Consider the following 24,374-nt stretch of genomic DNA (forward strand, 5'->3'; position numbering starts at 1 on the left):
TTTAAAAAAATGCGCTATGAAATTAGACTTTTTAAAAAGCAGAGTGCTGGATAAAAGCTATTAAAAAGTGCTTTTTCAAAAAAAATTGAGTTTTTGACTAGTACTTACAAAAGTAGCGGTTTGAGTTGTAAATTACCAAAAATGACAAAATGTATATATAAAGAAGTTTATTTTATTCTTAGTATCAACTTCTTAATAATAATAATAATAATAATAATAATAATTACTTCTTGTTAATAATAAATGACTCTCTTAATAAAAGATTTTGTAAAAATGTACTTGGTTTTAGCATTTCTCTTTTCAAGAAATGTTATATCCACAATATTTTCTCAACACTTTCACAACAAATTTTATGTGGTAAGCTATTATTAGTTCTAACGAGATGATGTCCCATGCGATGGGCGGACTACTTCATAATATTATTTGAAATTATTTTTATGTATATTAAGACCTACATATAATATTTATTTTGTTGTATAATATCTATATTTGCCTACAATATTGTTGAATACTTTGAAACTTAATTTTCTTAATTCATATTTTATTGAAAAAAGTTGTATAACACTACAAGACTATAAAATATTATAATATTTACCATTAAAAGTAGATTTTATTTGTTACAAATTTAAATGATTTTGAAATCTATAAATAAGAATTTAAAGCATAAAATACTTTTATATTCTAAAATTTCATAAGTTTAGGCAATCTCCCAAACACTTCCTCAACCACTCTATTCTCACAACTAAATATGGAGACCTCAATCGCAAACACCCAATTCATTATCTCAATGAAATTAAGGAAATCATTTGTAAGTATGAACATAAAGAGAACATGATTAAACATAGAGAAATTGGCTAAAAACACATCCATTTATCAGAATTTAAATATTTTTAGTTAGGCTTCCGTATCTTTTAAAAATAAAAAGAGGAAAATACTTTAAATTTATCATCAACTTTTGTTTTTATCACTAAGGTTCATACCACACAAAACAATAGTAAAAACCTACCCAAAAAAAAACCTACAAATTATGAGTTCTAACACAAAACAATAATATTAAAAAAATAACAAACTTCATACATTTATGACTTTTCCAAACCAAAATCCCAAACACCAAGACTTAAAGCGAATCACAACCTTCACAAAATCCACAACGTCTGACTTCAATATCAAAACCGTAAGCTATCATCACTAAATAAAAACTCAAGACTCCTTTCTTGGTCATAGCCTACTCATATGGGTTAAAATCAAATGTTATCGCAATGTTGGAATTATATAAGTGTCATTGAAAGGATGAAGGTATATGACATCGTTTTTTGTTTAAGTGTATTTGAGATGGGGATAGCATGAAAGGTTGTGGAGTGTGGACATGTGTATATAAAGGAGTAAAAGTGAAAAAAGTGATTGGAAATGCAAGGAGTTTTTTGTAGGTAGGAGAGAGGAAAATTCTTGAAACATTTGACCAAATAAAACAAATAGTAGTCTTAAATCATTGAATAAAAAATGTAACAAAAGTAGTCTTGAATCATTGAACCAAAGGAAATAAAGAATCTATATTTTAAGTTTTTTTTTTTATCTCTAGAAAGAGTATTTCAATCTTCCTCATAGAGTGCGTTACATGACAGAACTTCAAACTTTTCCACATGAGGTCTTTGCTTATTATATATATATATATTGATTGATATTGATTGATGATTTGAACCTATCACTTAAATTACTTTTTGCTTATTAATAACAATCAATAACAACCGGTTACTTAAAGTATTGTGAAAATATTGTGGAAATAATATTTCTCTTTTTCATGAAAAATACAAAATTATTATCTTAAAAGTTGAAAGTTGAAACCCAATAATTTTGGTAGAATTAATTTTTATAAAATAAAATTTTATTAACACTTATCTTTTAAATAGGTTGTTTTAGAATTACAAACTATTTCACAATTTTTTCTCTAGTACATGCTCTACAACATCACAATTGTAAAAAAAAAATTTAAAAATTGTGAAATAATCACTTTTCCTACTTCGTATTTTTTCATCCAAGTCGTATTACCCAAGCCCAAAAACTCTTTCTTTTATTTCTTTTTTCTTTCACTTTTTTCTCATCCACTCGTTCACTTCTTCCACATCTTCTTATTTTCCTTTTCTATTCCTTTCCTCCATATACAGCCACACAAGTTTCATCTTCTTATTTATTTTCCTTTTCTTTTACTTTCCCTCACACAAAGCCCCACGCACACAGGTCTCTCTCTCTCTCTCCATATTTTCCATTTATCAAAAACTCTAATGAATTCAAAAAGCTTTTTTAAGATTAGTCATGTAAGACGTAAATAAAAAAGTAAAAAACAATAGAGAAGAGAAGAAGAAGACAGGATGCCGCAGCATAGCAGCATGGAAGAGTAGAAAAAACTATAGACAATTTAGGAAAAAAGAAATCCACCGACTGTAATATTTTTGTTTTAAAAAAACGTCGTTTGTTGCGTTTTGCAACTGCAGCTCAAAGCTGCCAGCACCAAGACGCAGGAGCCTTTGAGCTGTAAAACGCACTTTTATATATCGCACTTATCAAAAAATTTACCAAACACGCGTGTTTGAATTTTAGGCTGGAAAACGCGTTGTGGTCCCTTAATGGTGTGTGACTTGTGCTACAACAAAACCCCTTTTTTTTTTTTTTTTTCCTTCATTATTTGCTTGAGCTTTTTTCTTTTTCTTTTTCATATTTACTTTATTTATGTTCAACTTTTTAAAGACTTTTTTTTTTCTAAGTACATCCTACTTTTTTAAGAAATAAAATAAGCAAATAAAAATAAACTCACCCAAATACTAAATTGGAATAAAACTCAAGTACATGCAAAGAGAACTATGAATTAGCTAGTATGCGCCAAGTCTTAGGACCTCACTTCCACCGTACTCTTAAGAAAAAGAGGAGTAATATATATGAATTTAGAGCCATTTGATAATATTGTTTTAATAAAATTGTTTAAGTGTTATAAAAATAAGTATGAATTAAAAATATTTTAAAAATACGTGTTGTGTTATTTAAACAACATAAGTTTAAATAACGCAAAAAAAAAAAAAAAAAAAACCCTTAAACTCATTAAAAAGGCAAGAGTGCAAGACTTTTTTTTTTTTTTTTTTTTCTCTACTGCTAAACTTTGTGAAGGTAAATTCTTAAGAGGAAACAAAGCAAATGGGTTTAAAACTAATGAAAAGTTAGAGAAATACATTGACAAAGCAGTCATGGAAGTGAAGTCTAATGAGGCTAGCGCCAATTCGGGCATCTGTCTTCAAAGCCTCTTCGATGATTCCACGTACGATGTTGGACACGTTTGGACACGTTGTATCATAGAATGTTGGACTCAGCTGGCCATGAGATAAAGATCCTCCAAGCAAAACCACACATAAAAGACCTATCAGTAGGGTACAGCAAGAAAGAAGAAGAAGACATATTTTTCTGCAACATTATTTCACTCTAGAATAGCTTCAATGTTTAAGTTTTAAGCGTTTAACAAAACAAATTGTGACCTTTGTTTATGAGGTGACAAACTACATTTATATTCAGGTGAAAAAGAAGAAAAATGAAGAATCAACACGTTTGGCAGTTGAGGTACAAGGCACGCTTTGGGAATATTCATGGATTTTGGAAAAGTCTAAAGGTTTTTTTTTTTTTTCTAAACTGGAAAAGTCTAAAGTTGATAATAAAGATGGTTCCATATTCTGTCACATCAATTAATAAGATGTGGGGATGCATTTAGGGTCTGTTTGGATAGCACTTATTATTACTGAAAGTTGCTAAAAATTATTGTTGCTGAAAACACTGTAGCAAAATAATTTTTTAAATATATGAATAATACCGTGGAACCCACTTTTAATATTTTTAATGTGTAAACAGTGCATGAACAGTGCGTAAACAGTACACGCACAGTATTTGCACAGTATTTTTTTCTCACAAAAGTCAACAAATCCGGCTGAAGGAAAAAAAAAAAAAAAAAAAAAAAAAAAAAAAAAAAAAACAAAACGCAACACAACTTTGAGTAACTAACCGTGCTATCCAAACGTAGGCTTAATTGTGAGAAAAGTAAGTCGGCACACAAACGATTTTCATAATTTCGCCGGAACTTGTCGATACGGTGATTTATGAGCGGAAGAATTATGGACCGGACTCATCATTTTTTTTCACTCTTTACTGTTTGTCAGAGCATTTATAGTAGATGTTTTATAAAAAAAATTATTTTAACATATTAAAAATCTAATTTATTATTTTACCACATTATTTTATAATATATCATATATCAGATATATTAAATCTATATAATAAAATAATATGTACAACACATTATCATCATCAAACACAACAACAACAATGGCAACAACGTACAACCACAACTGCCGCAACAATAGCCACTAATAACCACTGCCACAACAACACGATGGCCACCACCGGCACAAACCCACATCCACCAACGCCAACTAAAAAAAAAAACACAACGAAAAAAAATTCACAACAACCCACCACATTCACAAATCTCAAAACCCATCCCAATCAAACAAACCACAACAATCACTGTCGCAACAACTCTGACAGCCACCATCGGCACAACTTACATCTACCAACACCACCTTAAGAAAAGAAAACAAAAAAAAAAAAAAGAAACAAAGAGGCGCAAGAAAGTGATAGAAAGAAAAAAAAAAAAGAAAAAGAAGAGAATAGAAGTGAAGCTTATGGAGAAAGAAGAAGAAAAGTGGAAAAGAGAGTTACAGAAATAGAGTCGCGGAGAAAGAAAAAGAAAAAGAAAAGAGAGAGAGATGAGAAGTCAAAAAGGATGAGAGAGAAATAAATAAAAAAAAAAAATTTTAGCATTTACGTTTGTATCGTTCCAAAATGGAACAATATTATAGACATGGCAAAATTTATGAAATTTAAAACATTTGATAAAAGAATTTTTTGCGTTTAATGTATTAAACGTACTAAATATTTGACATTTAACATAATTATTGTAGATATTCTCATGCATGTGAGTTGTGGTTAAAATTGTAAAAATTGTTGCAATGGTAATTACCTTTTGAAAAGAAATAAAATTGTCCTTGGAAATAAGGCTGGTGAGCACTGGAACCATACGTACAGACACGTGTGTAAAAATATCAGAAAAGTTTGTCAGGCAGGCAATTGCTTTCCCTGATTATTGCTAATTAGTACTTACCATTCTTCTACGTTACATGGACTGTGTTATTTAATTCTAGAGGTAATGGTTTAGGTTTTGTTTGGTTTGGTTTGGTTTGATGGAAGAAGAATGACAAGAAAAGAAAGGAATGACTTTTCTTGGACGAAATGGGTAACTAAACATAAAATCCTAACAATATAATTAGTTGTCAACGTTTTCAAACTATATTTTTTACTAGCATCTCGAGTTTCAAAAACTCGATTTTGGCACATAAATCGACTCTCAAAGACTCGATTTTTATGGCCTAATCATATCCAATGTGGCATATTTTCCACGTGGCGACCACATGGAAATCGAGTTTCTTAGACTCGATTTCTAACACAAAAAAAAATTAAAAAAAATTCTAAGTTTATGCACCGAAATACCAAAAACAAATTTCAAAAATTTCAAACACATCAATCTCAATCCAAACTCAGATCAGAGGGAGAGAAAGAGAAAGAGCTCAGAGGAGAGACAGAGAAAGAGCTCAGAGGGAGAGAAAGCCTCACCAGAACTCAGATCAGAGGGAGAGAAAGAGAAAGAGCTTAGAGGGAGAGAAAGCCTTACCAGCCAGGCGCGGCCGGGACTGGCGCTGGGCGGCGCGCGGCCTGGGCCTCCGTGCGGCCTGGCTAGGCGCGCGCTGGCTCGCGCGTGGCTTGGGCCTCCGTGCGGCCTGGCTCGCGGCCTGGGCCTCTGGGTTGCGCGCGGTGGTCCGATCTGATCTTCTCCTTCTGGTTTTTTTTTTTTTTTCTTTTTTCTCTAGGTCCTTCTCATTCTGTTTTGTTTTTTTTTTTTCTCTGGGTTGTTCTCTGTTCTGGTTCCTCTCTAATTTGCTTATATTTATTTGGAAATCGAGTCTAAGAAACTCGATTTCCACGTGGTTGCCACGTGAGAAAATATGCCACATCGGATATGATTAGGCCATAAAAATCGAGTCTTTGAGAGTCGATTTATGTACCAAAATCGAGTTTTTGAAACTCGAGATGCTAGTAAAAAATATAGTTTGAAAACGTTGACAACTAATTATATTGTTAGGATTTTATGTTTAGTTACCCATTTCGTCCACTTTTCTTGTTTGATTAAAAAGGAAAACAAAAGGAAGGAATAATAGATGAGAAAAGACTTTTGTGGAATCAATTATTTTTTCTCTTAAAATTACTTTTATACTCTTAAAAGGTTTTGTCTATTTTTGTGAAATGACATTTATATCTTTATTAATTTAAAATTTAAAATGATAAAAATGTAAAATACTCACATCTTTCTTTTTCTTCCTCTTTATATCCAAACACACTTGAGAAAATACTTTCTTTCCCCACTCTTTTTTTTTTTCCTTACCTCTTTTTTTTTCTCTTCTTTCCCTTCCACTAAACCAAACATAGCTTTATGGTTGTGGAAAAATAATAAAATATTGCCATTTGAGCGGGTTTGAAAGATCAAATAAGACTTCCAGTCAACAAATTTCTTTTGTCCGTTTGTTATTCTGGTAAGATGTAGAATTTTTTAATGGTGGAGTTTTAAGGGTGGAGTTTTTAGTTTTTACAATATAATGCTTTTTTGAAAATATCTTTGGACTTTTGTATATTTAACAAATTACAGTGAGTGAATAATAGTATAATAATACTTTCAAGTTCTAAATTTATAGAGCATTAACTCTAAATTATAGAGTTTTTTCTTAAAGCTCCAAATTATATATTTTTTAAAATTATTAAAACAAACTATGAAGGTTTAAAAGCTTTTGTCATTTTTATTACAAGACACTAGTGTTTAGCTCTGTGCATATGTACAAGTATAATTAAAAAAATTATAATTACAGGATTTAAATTATACTTTTTTTAGAAGATGTTCAAATTATATACACACGGTATTAGCTTGCACATTTTTAAACTATACATTTCTAAAATATGTAATGATTTATATATATATATATATATATATATATATGTGTGTGTGTGTGTGTGTGTGTGTGTGTGTGTGATTTAGAATTTAATTGGATTTAGACTCTTTGAAAATGGTAAACTACGTATTTGGTTTCTATCCTTTACATTATATTTCATTTTGGTTCCTAACATTTTAATTGTGTTAATTTGATCCTTAACCTTTTAATGTTGTATTAATTAAGTCTCTGCCATTATCTTTTTTTTATAGAAATTGATGGCATGACAGATGATCAAAATAAAAAATTTGTTTCTATTGATTTGGCAATAAACTAATTTTTTTATTTTAGCCATTTGCTATGTTAGCAATTTTCATCCAAACAATAACGACATGGACAAAATTGACACGACATTGAAGGTTAGAGATCAAATTGACACGATTGAAATATGGTATAAAGGATATGGACCAAATACGTAGTTTACCCAATTAATTAATTAGATGGACATGTAGTGTAAAATTGGACTCCAATTTAGAATTTAATTGGGATTTGGACTATTTAATTTTTATACTTAATAATTCACTTAGCACAAAAATTAAAAATTAAATAAGACACCTGGAGCAAAATTGAAAATCCAATTGAAATCTAAAGGATTTTCTTTAAATTTTGGCTTTTAATATATATAGATTCTTTTTTGGTTGGGTTACTTAATTGAACAAGATAATGGTGTTTAATTAGACTAGGCTTATATATAGTTGTTGAAAGGGCAAGACTTATGTACAGTACTTAGGTGCTATTCCTTAGGTTCCCCTCTTAAAATTCTATCATATGAATTTTTTTATGAGATGGAAGTGTATTTTTTAGTTAAATAATTACATGGCTGAATTCTAAGAGGAGAACTTAATAAACAAGATACTATATTCAAATTTTTTCCTTGTTGAAAATGTGTCATTTACGTGGTTTAAAGATCAAATAAGAAGATTAAGTCGGTAAGCTTTTTTTTTTCTTTTTTTCTTTTTTTTGAGAAAATAATCGTAAGCTAATTGCTTGTCTTGGATTCTTAATCATTAAAAGTCTATCTGCATGTTAAACGGTTTGTGTTACGTAATTCAACAAGGTAATCAATGGCTAAGACTTGTAACCTAGACCATATGGTCCATATTGAAATATTCCTGCTCCAAGTCCATGCATGCCTTTGCTTTTTCCTAAAAGCAAAGAGATTCTTAACACAAAAAATGATATTGCAGCGACTTAGGGGCTACGGCGTCTCTGTCAGTCCAGAAGCGCAATAAAGGAAGGGATGACCATGTCGACTCAGACAATGCTTTTCATTTCAAGCATCTAGAATTTCTGTCTATTTGTTCTTTAATTGTGGGGCAATATTCATGGTTTTAATATATACAAGTAAGACTTATTCTCACCCATACATTTCTTATTTCCCACGGAATTCCATCTTATCTTCTTTGTTCTTTCTTTTCTTTTCTTTTTGGTGAAATACATCTTATGTGAGTCCCACTCTTCAATTTGAGATTTAGTACAAAAGAAGCCCAAAGGTTTTCCACCAAGGCTGCATCCATCATATCATATGCTAAATAACACCATTAACAACTTGTCTTTAAGATAAAATTTAAACATATGACATCCGTTCTATAATAATTGTTCTTTATCGTTAGGTTAAGGCACTAATTAATTTTTGGTCAAGCCAACTAGTCAATCGGTAGCCCATACAATATTCTACGGAGAAGTTAAATATAATTTTTTCTCTTTTTTTGGGTATAAATATTAATAATTATAGTAGTTGTTAATAGACATCTATTATGATTATGTTTATATATGAAACTATGTGTATTCTAGCATTAGGCATCTAATATGATTGTGTTTGTACATGGAAATTATATATTCTACTAGTTAAAGAAAATGTAAGGTATCAAAAGCTTGTGTGGTATAATATTAGTATATGAAATCAACCAAAAGTCAAACGATATTTTTTATATATATAAGCGCGTGCTCAAAAGTTCTTCTATTTTTCTGGGTAAGGTTAATAATTTGCATATATTATAATTAAGAAATATATATATATATATATTTAAACAAATAAAAATGATAAACTTTAGAGATAAGGTAATTTCATTTTTGAACGTGAAGGGAAAAACGGGCTTATTGTTGTTGTAACGATCCGACCTGAAGTCCTTCCCTGTCCTGGGGGATAAGCTTATCCTTACCTATCCCTTGCTGCTGATCTTCTTCAACCCTTTTATATTTTTCAATACAGTCTATAAGTTGACGCATGTTAGTGACAGGTTTGCCGGACAAGGATATCCTTAAACCATGATCAGTAGGGAGACCCAGCTTAAACATGTCTAGGCCATTGCATTAAAGTTGCCTCCATAGATCATTAACATCTCCCAATATCTATCTGAATATGCCTTCAGGGTTTCCTACGCATGCTCAAGGACAGAGAAGATAAGGGCCTAGCCACTCTTCAGCATGTGACGAAACGTGAACAAAAGCTTGAGTGAGCTCTTGGTAGGAATTGATGGAGTCTGCTTTCAGGTTGTCGAACCACCTCATTGCCACGGGTCCAAGACTAGAAGGGAATACCTTGCACATCAGAGCTTCATCTCTGGAGTAGACAGCCATCCTTTGGTTAAAATGGCTCACATGTTCCACAGGGTCGTTTTACCGTTGTAAATAGTGAAGGTTGGCTGGTTAAAGCGCCGAGGAAGCTTTGCTCCTTCAATCCTGCGCGCTGAAAGTGACCTAGAGATTTGATTCAAGGCCTACTCATGGCATCATTTCCACTCCTCCATGTGATGGCCTTTGAGGTTGCTTCTTGCGATGGTGTTCATCTTCATATGAAAAGATTCACTGATTGGAGTTCGAGACCTTTGTTCATAAGTGATATCTTGTTCGTCACCCGAGTCTTCATCAGAATGCGAGGCAGTAAGTTTTCTTTTCGCATGACGCAACTCCCTTCTTAACCTTTCAATTTCTATTTGCATGTTATTCTTCTTTGCATGAGACACATGACTTCCGCCACGAGTTTGACTTCGCTTAGTGTGTGTAGTATGCACACTGCCTTCACGATCTTGTCTCTGCTCCAAATTGAGAAAAGGATCTATATGCGGGACGCCCCAGATTCTGCCGGTTGTTGCCCTGGTTCGGCCATGACCAACTGCTGTTGCTTCCCCTTACACTCAAGCTTTTCCCACAGATGGTGCCAATTGTAGGGTTAGGATTTGTGGCCAAGCCAAAACAATGAATTTGTAGAGAATGGGTGAAAGAGCTAGGTTGATTATAGAATCGACAACAATTAATCACAACCCTCAAGCATAAACCAGCATGAATTTACATGTAAAGAATTGGTGTCTGAAGAGGCATGTTATTGATTATGTGGTGAATACAGATCTTAGGGTTACAGTAAAACCTTTTTTTCTCTTCTCCCTTGTTTTTCTCCTTTTTCTCAGGAGCTTCTTTCCTTTATATAACATCCTTCTCCATCATCCCCATCGTCCACTTGTTCCTCATCTGTGACCCTATTGAGTATATGTCACGTCAAGTATCTCCTCTAGCTCTCTGTGAGTGGCGGTAGGTGAGATTACACTGTTCAGAGATCTTCTTCACATAAATGCAGCCAAAGAAGTTGCTGCAGTGCCTTAAATGCGGTGGTAGCAGCTTTTCCTTTAGATATTTCTTCATTCTTATCTTCTCCAGATATACCAAGAGCTTATCTTGATCATTGGGGTTGCTAGGAAAATCATTCGGACCTTCCACACGTTTGATCAATCAATACTATTCGCGTCCGAGGAATAAAATCTCTTCGGACGGAAGGCGGTCTCCTCGGACGGCAACCATCCTTTTTTCTGCAGATCCTTCTTCCATATGGGCCTTGCCTTACCATCTCCTTCTCTTTGGACGCACAGTAATCCTCACATGGGGCTCTAGGCCCACTGTGTTAGATTGGACCTTTTTCCCCCACAATTACTAATAATAGGATTCTTTTGTTTGGGTTGAACTTTTCTACTATTTCAATTTACTCTCACATTCAACTTTTTAAATTTAAAAAAATTGGGTCAATTAAGTAAAATACTCTCTTTTATTTTATTTTATTTTTACAATTTTGAGCAAAAAAAAAAAAAAAAAATCTTATATTTTAGGCTTTTAGAATTCTACTTTTAGCCCACTAATCACAAGTAACTCCTCCTAACCTCAAATTGTCAAAGCAGCCTATTGTGTTGGCTTAATACCTGAAATTCTTGAATAAACCCTCTTAACTAGGAGTTTATATATATATATATATATATATATTTAGAAATAAGGTCATAAATGTCAAATAATAAATTTCACTTTGAATTAAAAAAGAGAATTCCTAAAATTTAGGATTACAGCTTTTCCTTTAGATATTTCCTCATTTTTATCTTCTCCAGATATACCCAGAGTTTATCTTGATTATTGGGGTTGCTAGGAAAATTATTCGGACCTTCCACACGTTTGATCAATCAATACTATTTGCGTCCGAGGAATAAAATCTCCTTGGATGGAAGACGGTCTCCTCGGACGGCAACCATCCTTCTTTCTGGGGATCCTTCTTCCAGATGGGCCTTGCCCTTAATCTCCTTCTCTTCGGACGCACAGTAATCCTCCCATAGGGCTCTAGCCCACTATGTTAGATTGAGCTTTTCCCCCCACAATAGGTATATTAACTTATCAAAAAATTAATAAGTATTTATTATGACTGTTTTTTATATGAAAGTATTAAATATACAATTATGGTGATAACTGATATATATTTATTAGATTGTGTTTGTATATGAAATCATTTATTCTTTCATTTAAATGAAAGATGCATAGCCAGATTTAATTAAGGGTTTCAATATAAAATATAGTTAAAAATTCAATTTAAAAATTATATTAGAATATTAACTTGTAAAATTGTGAGCACTCCAAAGCTTATGTGACAAAATTCGAATTTTTTTTCCATTTAACAATAAATATAAAAAAAAAATTTAGTTAGTTGTCACGTTTCAAAACAATGTTGAAAACTAGCATCTCGAGTGTCTAAAACTCGAGTTCCAAGATAAAACTCGAGTTTTTAAGTCTCGCTTTGTAAGCAGATGACTTTGATGCAGAAAAAAATTCAAGTAGAAATCGAGTTTTAAAGACATGAGTTCCGAAAAACGCCGCTATAGGGACTTAAAACGTCATTATAGGGCTTAAAAACGCCACTATAGGGCTCACTTATCTTAGAAAAAATTTGCAGGAATACGTCGCTATAGGGCTCTAAAATGTCACTATAGAGCTTAAAAATGCCACTATAGGTGGACACTTATAAAAATTTTTTTGCATGAAAACGCCGCTATATGACTTTAAAACGTCACTATAGGACTTAAAAACGCTACTATAGGAGCGATCGTACTAAAAATGATTTTGCATAGAACTCAAGTTTCTAAAACTCGAGATGCTATTTTTCTTAATTCTTACAAACATTGCCTAAGTTACTACTTACTTCCCCCACACACAGCCACTCTGCCCATTCCCCTGACAAAATTCAAACTTTTTAAATTTAGTTGATTTGTCCTAAAAAAAAACATTAAATTGCATATAGAGTTCTTAACCTTTGATCTTTCTTTCAAAGTCATTTTTATATTCTAAAACGTGTCAAAAAAAGGTTCTTACCATTGTTACCAAAGTGAAACATTTTAAAGTACATAAGAATGATCTTGAAACACATGTTATAGTTCAAGGACCAAATATGCATTTTAACCAAAAAGTAAAAATAAAAAATAGAAACCTTGTTATATAGAGAAGGAATTATTTGTTTATAACTCACCTGACACCTTGAGGTGTTTTGACGAAGATGTCTAAGATTCAAATCCCCCCAACTCCAACTATCAATTGTAATTATGAAAAAAAAAAAAAAAAAAAAAGGGAAAAAGAAGAAGAAGATCAATAAAGAGTTCATAGTAAGGCAAAATTAGAGAGGACAAAGATAAATACAACTTTGGATCAATTGGACTATCTTCTACAAAACAAAACTTTTATTGATAAGATAGATGGCCAAAATTACCGATTTTACACCCCCTTTAACATTGCTTCTTTTACTCATATATAATCTCATAGAAGGAAAACCACACAATTTAACTATTTAAAAATTTGATCGATAATACTTTGGGAATCTAAAGCATAGGCCCAAAAGTTCCTTAAATAAGTCCCAAGATCGTCTGGGTATGTCGTATTCTTTAACAGCTTAAAACACTGAAAGTGAAACACTAAGGCTGCTTGCACATCACTTCTTGCCTCTTGGTAATTTTTCGATCCCAAGTCCGAAGACGCATTGGCTAACTTTTGATGTATATCTTGGTACATACTAGCACAATATCCATATGTTGCTCTAGCACTCTGATTTGGGTCTGTAGCATTTAGGTTGTCAAACATTTGTTTCAAGTTTTGAGCTTGTGTTGAAGCACAGGCATCGATCATTATCTTTGCGAGTCCCATTACATCTGCAGTAGCACTTCCAGGATTAAAGAGAAAAACATTTGTTGCAATCGTTAGGTTGTGGGGTCTTATAACATATGTCACTGTAACTATTTTTTGAAATTCCATTAACCAGGTTCTGCTTTGTTGCTAAAGCAAATAATGATAAAGGAAATCAACGTTGAAATCGTTTGGAGCAACGACACATATGTAGTTACATAAAACCTGCACAAAGAAAAATAAAATAAACTTGTATTAATAGAAAAAGATGAACTTAAAAAAAATTAAAATTAAGAGGATATTTAATTTTTTTTTTTTTGATAGGAATATGGAAATTTTATTAAGTACTTAAAAAAGACATTACATCATGGATAAGAGGTTGCTCAATATAGCAAGGTTCCTCTTCAATACAACAAATATAATCAGCAACGCAAGAGGATATTTAATTAAACATGCTCTTCCGTGTGTTTCTTCCAGTATAAACACATACACCTAATGTTAGTATTAGATTTTTCCTAAAACATAATGTTTAATCTCAATCTTTTATCTTTATTTCAAAATCTTCTTTATATTTTAAAATGTATCAAAAAACTTTTCTTACCGTCATTACCAAGTGAAAATTTTCAAAATATAAGAATAATCTTGAAACATATATTAAAGTTTAAGAACCAAATATACAAATTAACCAAAAAGAAAAATAAAAGATTGAAACCCTTATGAGGAGAGCTAAACCTTTTGTTTCGACAAACTTCAATATTTGGTTGACTATATATGTGGTGCGTTTGTAGGCCTTTTATAGAGCTATCAACCTATGGTAAAAACTTTTCCTCAAATTTATAAAAAAAATAAAAAATAAAAACCGATGGTAAAACCTGAAAAACACAGACATTATGGATTTGATATGGACTTTTTATAGACTTTCTTAAATTATTGAGATTGACAATTAGTTAGCAACTAGTTCAATAAATATTATTTTATCTAAAAAAAACTGATTTCACTCGCTTTTAATTTGTATATAAAATATTTAAGTTGATAATTATTATAGTTCTTAATCAACATTCATTTTTATTATTTTTGTATATGAAATATGATTATGGTAATTATTAATAAGTATCTATTATGATTATGTTTTTATATAGAATTATTAAATTTATAATTGTAAATATTAATGGGTATTATTAACTTATCAAAAAAATGACTAGTTATTTTTGAAGACTGTATTTTTATATGAAAGTATTAAATATAAAATTATGAATTAAATTTATAATTACAATAATTATTAATGGGTATTATTAACTTGTAAAAAAAAATGAATAGGTATTTATGAAGACTGAATTGATATATATATATATATATATATATATTAGATTGGGTTTGTATATTAAACTATCTATTCTTTCATTTAAATGAAAAATGAGTAAAAAGATTTCAATTAATAGTTTCAATATGGTGTATAATTAAAAAAAAAAAATTTAAAAAGAATATTAACAGGTATAATTGTGAGCACTCCCAAAGCTTATGTGACAAAATTCAAAAAATATTTAATTTTATGTAGTTCTTCTATCCATTGATCTTTCTTTCAAAATTGTATTTATATTCCATAATGTATCAAAAAAGATTCTTACCCTTATTACTAAAGTGAAAAGTTCTAAAATATATATAAGAATGATCTTAAAAACATGTGAAAGTTCAAGGACCAAATATGCAACTTATCTAAAAAGTAGGAAAAAAAAAATTTGAAACCCTGCTATATAGAGAAGGAATTATGAGTCTGAAAACATTGTAGCTCAACTGATATCTTCTTGTGTTTTGACGAAGATGTTTGTTTGTTTAACCTAATTAATTAACCAAGTTGATTATTCTGTTTATTATTTAGATCTAGGTTTCGCAAGCATATATTATATCATGCACAAATGCGGAAAAGTAAATAACACCACAATATGATGACCTAAGAAAACTAATGAAACGAATTGGTTCAAGGTAAAAACCTGGGGAGGATTTAACCTAGCTATCTTCAAGGTAAAGCAAATCTACTATAAGAGAATTAAAATTTTTACAATCAGATTTAATCCGAAATCTATTGCTACCTTATGTAGTAACTTACCAACATGACCATATGCAAGCTCCGAATCCACAGACTCCTTCTCTCCTTGGACTTACTGCAACACAAGCACCCACGCTTATGACTTTGAGATCTCACTCAAAGGTTTATCAACACAAACTCTCCAGTTTGTGGCTTCAAGACCACCCATGAAGGTTTAGATCATTAGTAGTTGTTGATCTTGTTGCAGCAACTTCAGATTTACTGGTTCTAATGGTATGAGAATGATATTTGCTAGTGACTTTGAAAGAGGAAGGCACAATACCTTTTATGTAAAGTTGTTATTTACAACTATGTTTTTTGTTGGCTTTTATTCCGTGCCAAATTTGATTGTAATTTTATTCAATCGTTTATACTCTGTATTTATTGTAGGATTTCATTGTAAGGGTTGTGTGTTAGAGAGAGAAAGTGTAAAGACTCAAGCATTTGAAGACTGAAGATTTCTCGCGGGTATGTCGCGACTTAGCTTCCCGCGAAGTGACACATGTGCCCTGCATATGCTAGAATGCGAAGAGTCAGGACAGATGTAGACAGTTGTGTTTCGCGAGTAGCTCGCTGGTATGGCCATCCCGCGAGATACCCGCAAAACGCTCTGTTTAGCTGATCTGTCATTTTTGATACACTCTATCCTTGCCCACTCTATATATACTCTCATTACCCACATATGTAGGAGAGACTATTTAGAGAGAAAAACCCTAGAGAGGTTTTCTAAAACACACACACACCCATCCTTTGAGAGAGAGCTACTCATCCTTAGAGAGAAATCACTGTAGCCTCTTCTCCATCCCTCTCCCATTATCATACCTTGAGAGGAGATTTATACCCAAACACAACCCACACCTATTCAGAGTGTAGAGAGTGTTTGGAGCTGTTGGGAAGCATTGGAAGAAGCCGATGATGGCAGATGCAATATAGAGCTTGTTGCGGGATCCAGAGAACTAAGACAAGACACGGTTCCGAGAAGTTTTGTTGGAGTAGGAGCTTGGAGGGCTTAGGTACATCGGGTAGATTAGGCTTGGAGGGTCTCTTGCTAACCCATGTATCCCAACTGATTGTCTAGTGGATCGATTTCTGCTTGGCGGGCGGTGGAGAGGTTTTTCGCCGAGTTTTTCGGTTTCCTCTTCGAAAACATGTCTCAGTGTTTTCTGTGTTTGCATCCTTCTTCCCTACTCTTTTATATTCCATTATATTGTTGTGTTGCCTAGTTTATGGATTAGAGTAGCTTATGTGTTCATCCGCTCGCATTTACACTATTCTGCACTTAGTATTAAGTTAGTGTAAAATCCATCCAGCCGTAATTTTAATTGGGGGTCTAAATTGCTCTTGTGTTTTCAACACATTTCCAAGCTTTCATTTTAGATCTCACAAGAGCACCTCCAAAGTCACTCCAAAACGTTGCTTAGGGTTTCATTTATATACTAGGAGAATTGGATTTGAAACCTTAATCATTTAATGGGCCAACGGGCTGTTGGGTTTAATCAAAATTCTATAGAATTTGATTTTCTACGATTTTCGATCGGTCAGATCTAATTTCCGATCAGTCAGATTTCACAGAATTTGAATTCTTCTTTCTGCAGCTTGTATGTTCTTGTGTTTGACTTGTAATACTTTGAGCATTGTCTAATCAAACTTATAGATTTAGGAATCTATATCTAGACAAGTTTGTGCTCATGGTTTTCTAATTATTCTAAACTTTTATAACCTAATAGAAGATGTCCAAGGTTCAAATCCTACGAACTCTAACTATCAATTATAATAAAATAAATAATAACAAACAAAGAAAGCTAAAGAAGGTCAATAAAGAGTTTGTTAAAGTTTAGGCCCTTGTTAAAACATAGATTGTTTAACCCAATAAATTATCCAAGTTGTGACTTAGGTTAATTATGCAAATCTAGGTTAAACATGCATCACATGCAATCAACACAGCGGAAATTAAATGACACTGGATGTGATGACCTAGGAAAACCAACAAAACTGCTCCTTTCAAGGTAAAAAAACCTAGGGAGGATTTAAACTAAACAACCCACAAGGCAATAATTCACTAATAGAATGAAAGTTTTTACAATAGACTTAACTCTAAATCTACTATTACCTCATGTAATACTTACTCAAGTGACCACACACAACTTCGAATCCACAGACCAATCTATTATGAATATGTTGAACACAAACACTCTTGTTTGTGACTCTGAAAACTCCACTCAAAGATTTAGACCATTAACTGTGGTTGATTTGATGCAGCAACTTTACTCCATCGGAACTAGCAATATGGATTTGATCTCTAGTAGGTGCTTGTTGAGTTAGAAGGTTATAGAACTTCACAGATCTTACATGAGTAACTCACAAGACTTTAAAAACATGTATTGGGGTTTTTCTTTTATACCTAGTAGTGTTAGACTCAAATCCTAAACATTTCGCGAGCTTTTGGGCTTTCTTTAAAATTTTGCAAATCATAGTTTGATCAGTCGAAGGTCACTCTCGATCGGTCGAGCTCTTTAGTTTCTAAATTCCTTTTATTGCAGCTTGTACATTCTTGAATCTTGACTTGTATCAACTTAAACAATGTCTAAAACTCTTTAAAGACACTAAGGTTATGTTTGGTAACAGTTTTTGTTTTCTATTTTCAAAAACTTTTTTTTTGGGAATATAAAGAAAAAAACAATTTTCTTGTATTTTTGAAATCAAAAACATGTTTGGTTAGTTGAAATTAAAAAGATATTTTTTTGAAAAAAAAAAAAAAGAAAATACTAAAATATGTTGTTACCAGGATTTGAACTCTAATGCTAACTCATTAAATGAGATAGATTTATTAAATTAACTACGTATTTTCATTGAATTTTGAAAATTAGAAACTAAAAATAGCCTTTTGCATGTTTTCAATTTCCTTCACAAATTGAGTTTTGAGAACAGCTTTTGTTTTTTGTCCATTTTGGGTTGCCAAACAAGTGTTTTAGTCTCAAAAATAGAAAATTGTTTTTGGGGAAAAAAAAATAAGAGAAAAAAACAATTTCCAAACATACCCTAAGATCTTATATTGGACTAGTTTTTGTTCTCGGTTTGCCAAAATACAATATATTTAGAACCTTACAAAGTTCATAGTAAGGGTAAATTAGAGAGGTCATGTATAGTCTTATACTTATTTGTTCAAATGGTCAAAGTCTTATACTTTTGTGAATATTCGTGCTCATTTTTATAATTTTAGCAAAAAAAAAAAAAAAAATACTCATTTAAAATTTCAGCTCTATATTTTTCTTGTGTATGTCTTTACAGAGCAATGATGTAACATTTTTATTAACAATATGATATCTTATTTTTTCTATTAAATATTTACACACATGCAATCTTAGACTTGAACTCGTTTCTATACCCTAATTCAAGCTGAAACGAGAGAGAGAGAGAGAGAGAGAGAGAGAGAGAGAGAGAGAGAGAGAGAGAGAGAGAGAGAGAGAGAGAGAGAGAGAGAGAGAGCATACTTTCCCAAATCCACAAACCCTATAAAATTTGAGACTCTTTTAAGTTTCTTTCTCATTTGCTTTCCATATCAATTACTGCAAGTCTTGTAATTTGAGACTCTCCTTCCTCTCCTTCCTCTAAAAGAGTTAACGATCAACTGGTAAAATGAAAAGTAAAAGATAGAATGAAATAAAAGAGAAGGTGACTTACGAAGATGGTAGACGGTTCCTTGAGAAGTGACGGCCTCAGTGAAAGGACGACAACAAAGGCAACGAGGTCAGCAAGATGACGGAGGCAAAGTTCTCAAAGTGACGAGCTCTCTCTCTAAAGATTAGCAATGATGAAATAGGAGAAATGAGGGAGGAGGTGAGATATATATAGGAAGAAGAGTGCACGAGAGACGAAGCGACGCCCTTGTTCAGAAACGAGGCCAACCAGCTCATGCCATGTGTTCTGGCATTTAATATTGCCTGCTTAAGGAATCATCAATAAATACCCCCTTCCTTTTTTCCTAAAAAAAAGGGCTACAAATCAAACTCCTTGGCCTGGCAACTAAAGCTGACGGGACCACGGAGTAAGGGGCAGCTGATAAGGGTAATTCTAGGAAAGGTATTAGTCCTTGTCCACATCAGTTAAAACTGTCGAACTCAAAGAACCCTTTAGCTTTACTATAGACGACGACTCTGCCCTCAAGCCGATGACTTTCTGCTGGATGACCAAACTGCTTGACGTGATGAGGGACTGAGAGCAAGAAGCTGATAGGAGTAAAGGGGGCTCTTGACGGCTCCATTATGGTTTTTTGCTTAGGCTTCATGAATAAGGACATAAGGAAATATCTTATGCCTCATGGTTAACCCTAATCGAGAAAGTCCTTATAAGGAAAGGATCCCGCAAAATACGCGCATTAACAAGGATCTTCCCCACAAGGAAAGACTCTCTCCGCCAAGAAACAAATGTCAACTCTACACTACTTTAAAAACCCCAAAACCCTCACAAACTAAGGTACGCATAATTTCCCTAACTGTGGCACTCTAAAGTTATGAAAGTTCTCTAACTTGACATTCGGAAGGTATTTGGCTAGTACCACACCAGTACTTTCTACAAGGTCTTCTTTGTTTTTGTTTCACAGGTGTTGTCTCGAGCATGTGAGGACTGTGTGACTTACTGACGATTTTCGGCATCATCAGTCACTAATATTGAAAATTATATTAGCATCCACTCCTCGAAATTTGATCATTGCTCGATCATACACCCTGTGATTGAAAAAACCCGAATTGCCATAATGTTCCCATAAGTTCATTTTATCCAAATAAGTAAAAACTACAACCATTGCAATCTGAATAATCCAAAACAATTAATTTTTATGTACCTATCAGCAGCATGAGCAGCGTCAAATCCTCCTACAAAACCAAAAACACCCAAATTATCCTATTCCAACTCTCAAATTAATCAAAAATCCAAAACAATAAAAATTAATAATCCTTACCCAAATACACTTGCTTTCCTTAATCCCTATAAAAAAAAAAAAAATCATTGCCTCAAAATTCAAATAGAGAAAAAAATAACCACCAAAACTATAAAATTTTTTTTTTAATGAAATTACTGATAATCAGAGTTTAAAAGTAACAAAATTAGAAACCAAATATGTGATTCCCATCGACTAGTCTTCCATAAAATGTAATGCCTTGATATTGTGAGCTTTGAGACCTTGGTCCACGTCGGCTCTTCTTGACTAGAGGTTATTGTTGCTACTAAGGCACGATTTTCTGCGCTGCAGCTTTGTTGAAAATTGAAGTGAGATCCAACCACCTCGCCACAACGGAAACTCCTCTCTCTCCGGCCACCGAATACAATTGTATCGTCTAGTTGTTGCGAATACTGTAGTCGTCCTCATCTTGTTCTTTTTCATCTCCTCCATGATCGATATCGAGCTTTGCTCTGAAAGATAATGGCTGGCTTGGAACTGCTCAATCTCTCTCTCTCTCTCTCTCTCTCTCTCTCTCTCTCTCTCTCTCTCTCTCTCTCTCTCTCTCTCTCTCGTGGGTTTGTGAATCAGATTGTAAATGATTTCTAATTTTGTACCGGGTTAGGATTAAGACTTGAATTAAAATGGGTCAATTTTTTTTTTTTTTAATGTGTAAATTCATTTAATTAATTTTTTACTTAAAAAATTGCCACATCATTAAAAAAATGCCAAGTTATTGTTCCTTTAGCCATATAAATAACACCACTAACGGTAGTTAGTAAAAGGACTAGTACAACTCAATTTTAAAACTTGAGGGACCAATTGCACTCGCTTCAAACTTAAGGGACTAATTGCGCATACAAGGTAAACTTAAGGGACCAGTAGCGTAGTTTCGTCATAAAATAATATTGCAAACAAAACAATTAAGATTATTGTTAGAGGAATGTTGACATGGAAAAATCTAAACCATTAAATCATTAAAGAATGGTTAAGATTTAAGAAAATCTATTTGGTAAAATACCCTCAAAAATCTAGAGGATCAGAATCTTTTTTTTTTTTTTTTTGAATACATATTTATTAACTTATCAAAAAAAGCAATAGGCATTTATTATGATTGTATTTTTAAATAGAATTATTAAACATATAATTATGGTATTTATTGATAGATATTTTTTATAATTATGTTTGTAGGGTTTGACTTACCTACAATACTTTTTAAAAAAGAATTTTCTTTTGTTTTAATGAGAGACTGCCATATCACCCATTAACTAAATAAAATGTGAAGATTAAAACCCACTACCACTTACCATTGTATATTTAAAACAAAATGATATGTCTAGTTAAAAAAGTATTGGAAGTAAGCCAAATCCATGTTTGTATATAAAACCATTTACTCTTCCATTCAAAGAAAAGACAATGAAGCAAGATTTTAATTGAGAATTCAAATATAGAATATAATTTAAATTTAATTAAAAATGTTAGAATATTTACATGTAAAATTGTGATGACTCAAAATCTTATGTATAAAAATATTACGAGGGAAACCAAAAGTCAACCTATTTAATTTTATAGAGGGAAAGTTAACTGATGCCCTAAGAGCATTAGTTTTAGAAGTATTTTTAGAAACTTTGTAGACGCATGAAGTTTTGCCTAATTGTCTTCACTTCCACTATGCTGATATATTGTGAGAAGCTCTTGAGTTAATTAGAAATAATTCTTGTTGTTGGTGTTCAATTGAAACCACAAACCAAAACCATAGACCCACTCATTGAAACCACAACCACTTCCTCACCACCATAGTTACAAAGCCCACCACCACAAACCAAAACCATAAATTTGAACCCTAAGTACCACTACAAACCCACACTTACAGTTACCCAAATCAAACCAATCTCAAATCCCACTGCTAAGCTAAACCAAACCAAATCTAGCCACTAAACCTCCAAACCCACGCTCCACTACCTTTGAAACCGATTCTGTCATCATTGACGCCATGAGGTGGCCCTACCACAAGATCAGTGTCATTGTCCTCTAAAGAGCACTACCCAAATCAAAGAAGTATCCAAGCAAATGTGAGATCGAGTTTGAATTCACACCAACAAATAACTGTTTTTATACACAAAAATACACTGCACCTAGACAACTATACTCAAGGTTCATAAACCCACATCCCAAAAACACTAAAAATTACAACAAGACCCACCTCTTCTCAAACCCAAACCCATCATCAACTAGACCCAAAACCTAACCCATAGAGAAATTCCAAATCAAACTCAGCAACCAAACCCAACAAATATCCCAAGCCAAACCTTAAATACAATTGTGGAGAAACAAAGGCCCTGTTTGATTCTAAAAAGTGGGTATTCACTTTTCATTTTCTCTTTTTTGTATTCAAATTCTAAAACTGAATATAGAAAAAGGACCCATTTTTACATTTGAGGGTGTTTGGTAAGTTATTTAAATACATAATTTAGGTATAAAATTCACCATACACGGTTTGGTATTGTTCTTTATTTTGTTTTTTAAGCTACTTTTTTCACTTACACACACTCACATCAATCAAGTAGGGTCCTTTGCGTTTTCACAATATTTACAAAATTGCCACTGTATTCATTTTCTATGAAAATAAAAACACTAAAAAGGTGTTTTAATTTTTGTATTTAAATCAAACTTATAGGATACTTAAAATGAAAACTGAGTACAAGTTTTTAAACTAAATAAGTTTTGTGTGTGTGTGTGTGTGTGTGTGTGTGTGGTGGGTCTCATTGAAAATTGAAAATGAAAACAAAAAACACCATACCCTAAGATTCATTGCCAATTGTTGTTAGGAAACTAGTGGTTTCTAAAGGAGATGGATGAAAATTGAGAGAGAGAGAGAGAGAGATGCACTAAGTAATTGGTTTATTCTTCAATATCTAATGTTGAATAACAATTATGTATTTATAGGAGATTAGCTCTAATCTCATTGGCCCACATGATCTATAAGATAATTGGCTAGTTAATTAAGTGCTTTAAGAATTAAGTCATGTATTAAATGATCTACATGTGCTTAAATCCTAATTAGCTCATCCCAATCTCAACTAACTAACTAACTAACTAACTAACTAGAAGTGATTGATGGAACTGTAGAAATTATTATGATATTAGGATATTACATCGAATATGAGATTCCTAACAATCTTGGTGGTTGTGGGTCCCACCTGCTGAATTTTTTTGGTTATAATGGTGGCTAGAGAGAGAAAAGATGTTTAAGATAGAGTCAACTAAGGAGGGTCTAGAGAGAAGAAAGAGAAAGGGAGAATAAAAAAAAAATAATGACTACAACGTTGTAAAGGGACCAAATTTTGCATATGACCAACTTGGTTAATTTTGAAAAGACTTGCATGACATTAGCTCAAACCTTAGAATATGTTAGTATATTTTACCCTTTTCTTTTTATTTTATACCATCCTAAAATAACAGGACAATGAGATAAAGGGACCAACTTTCACAAGTAATTCACTCAAATAAATCCAAAAGAGCATTCAATTATATACTGAATTTTACATGTTTAAGTGGTTAACTATGTCTGTATATGAATTCAACATTTGTTTTTTGCACAATTCAAAGTGAGTGTGTGCAATTACTGCTAGATTCCGAATACAAGTGGCTCTCCTCTTCCAGGAATTTCCCTTTTTCACTATTGGATAGCTTCCAGGTATTTTTGTACGCATGAGCGGTCTGCACACATGGAGCCCACGGGAAAAAGCAGCAAAATTTTGGTTTGAAAGTCCAAAGTAATAAAAAACATAAAATAAAAAATAAAATAAAG

At 32.4% G+C, this 24,374-nt stretch overlaps 1 pseudogene; it reads right to left on the bottom strand.

The window, feature by feature from the left end:
- The window catches only part of LOC136066587 (peroxidase 15-like), a 26,542-nt pseudogene extending 3,984 nt beyond the window's left edge, over window positions 1–22,558 (bottom strand).
- Window positions 22,559–24,374: the final 1,816 nt, after the last annotated feature.

The sequence above is a fragment of the Quercus suber genome, unplaced genomic scaffold, assembly GCF_002906115.3.
Source record: "Quercus suber isolate HL8 unplaced genomic scaffold, Cork oak 2.0 scaffold_40, whole genome shotgun sequence".
NCBI lineage: Eukaryota > Viridiplantae > Streptophyta > Magnoliopsida > Fagales > Fagaceae > Quercus > Quercus suber.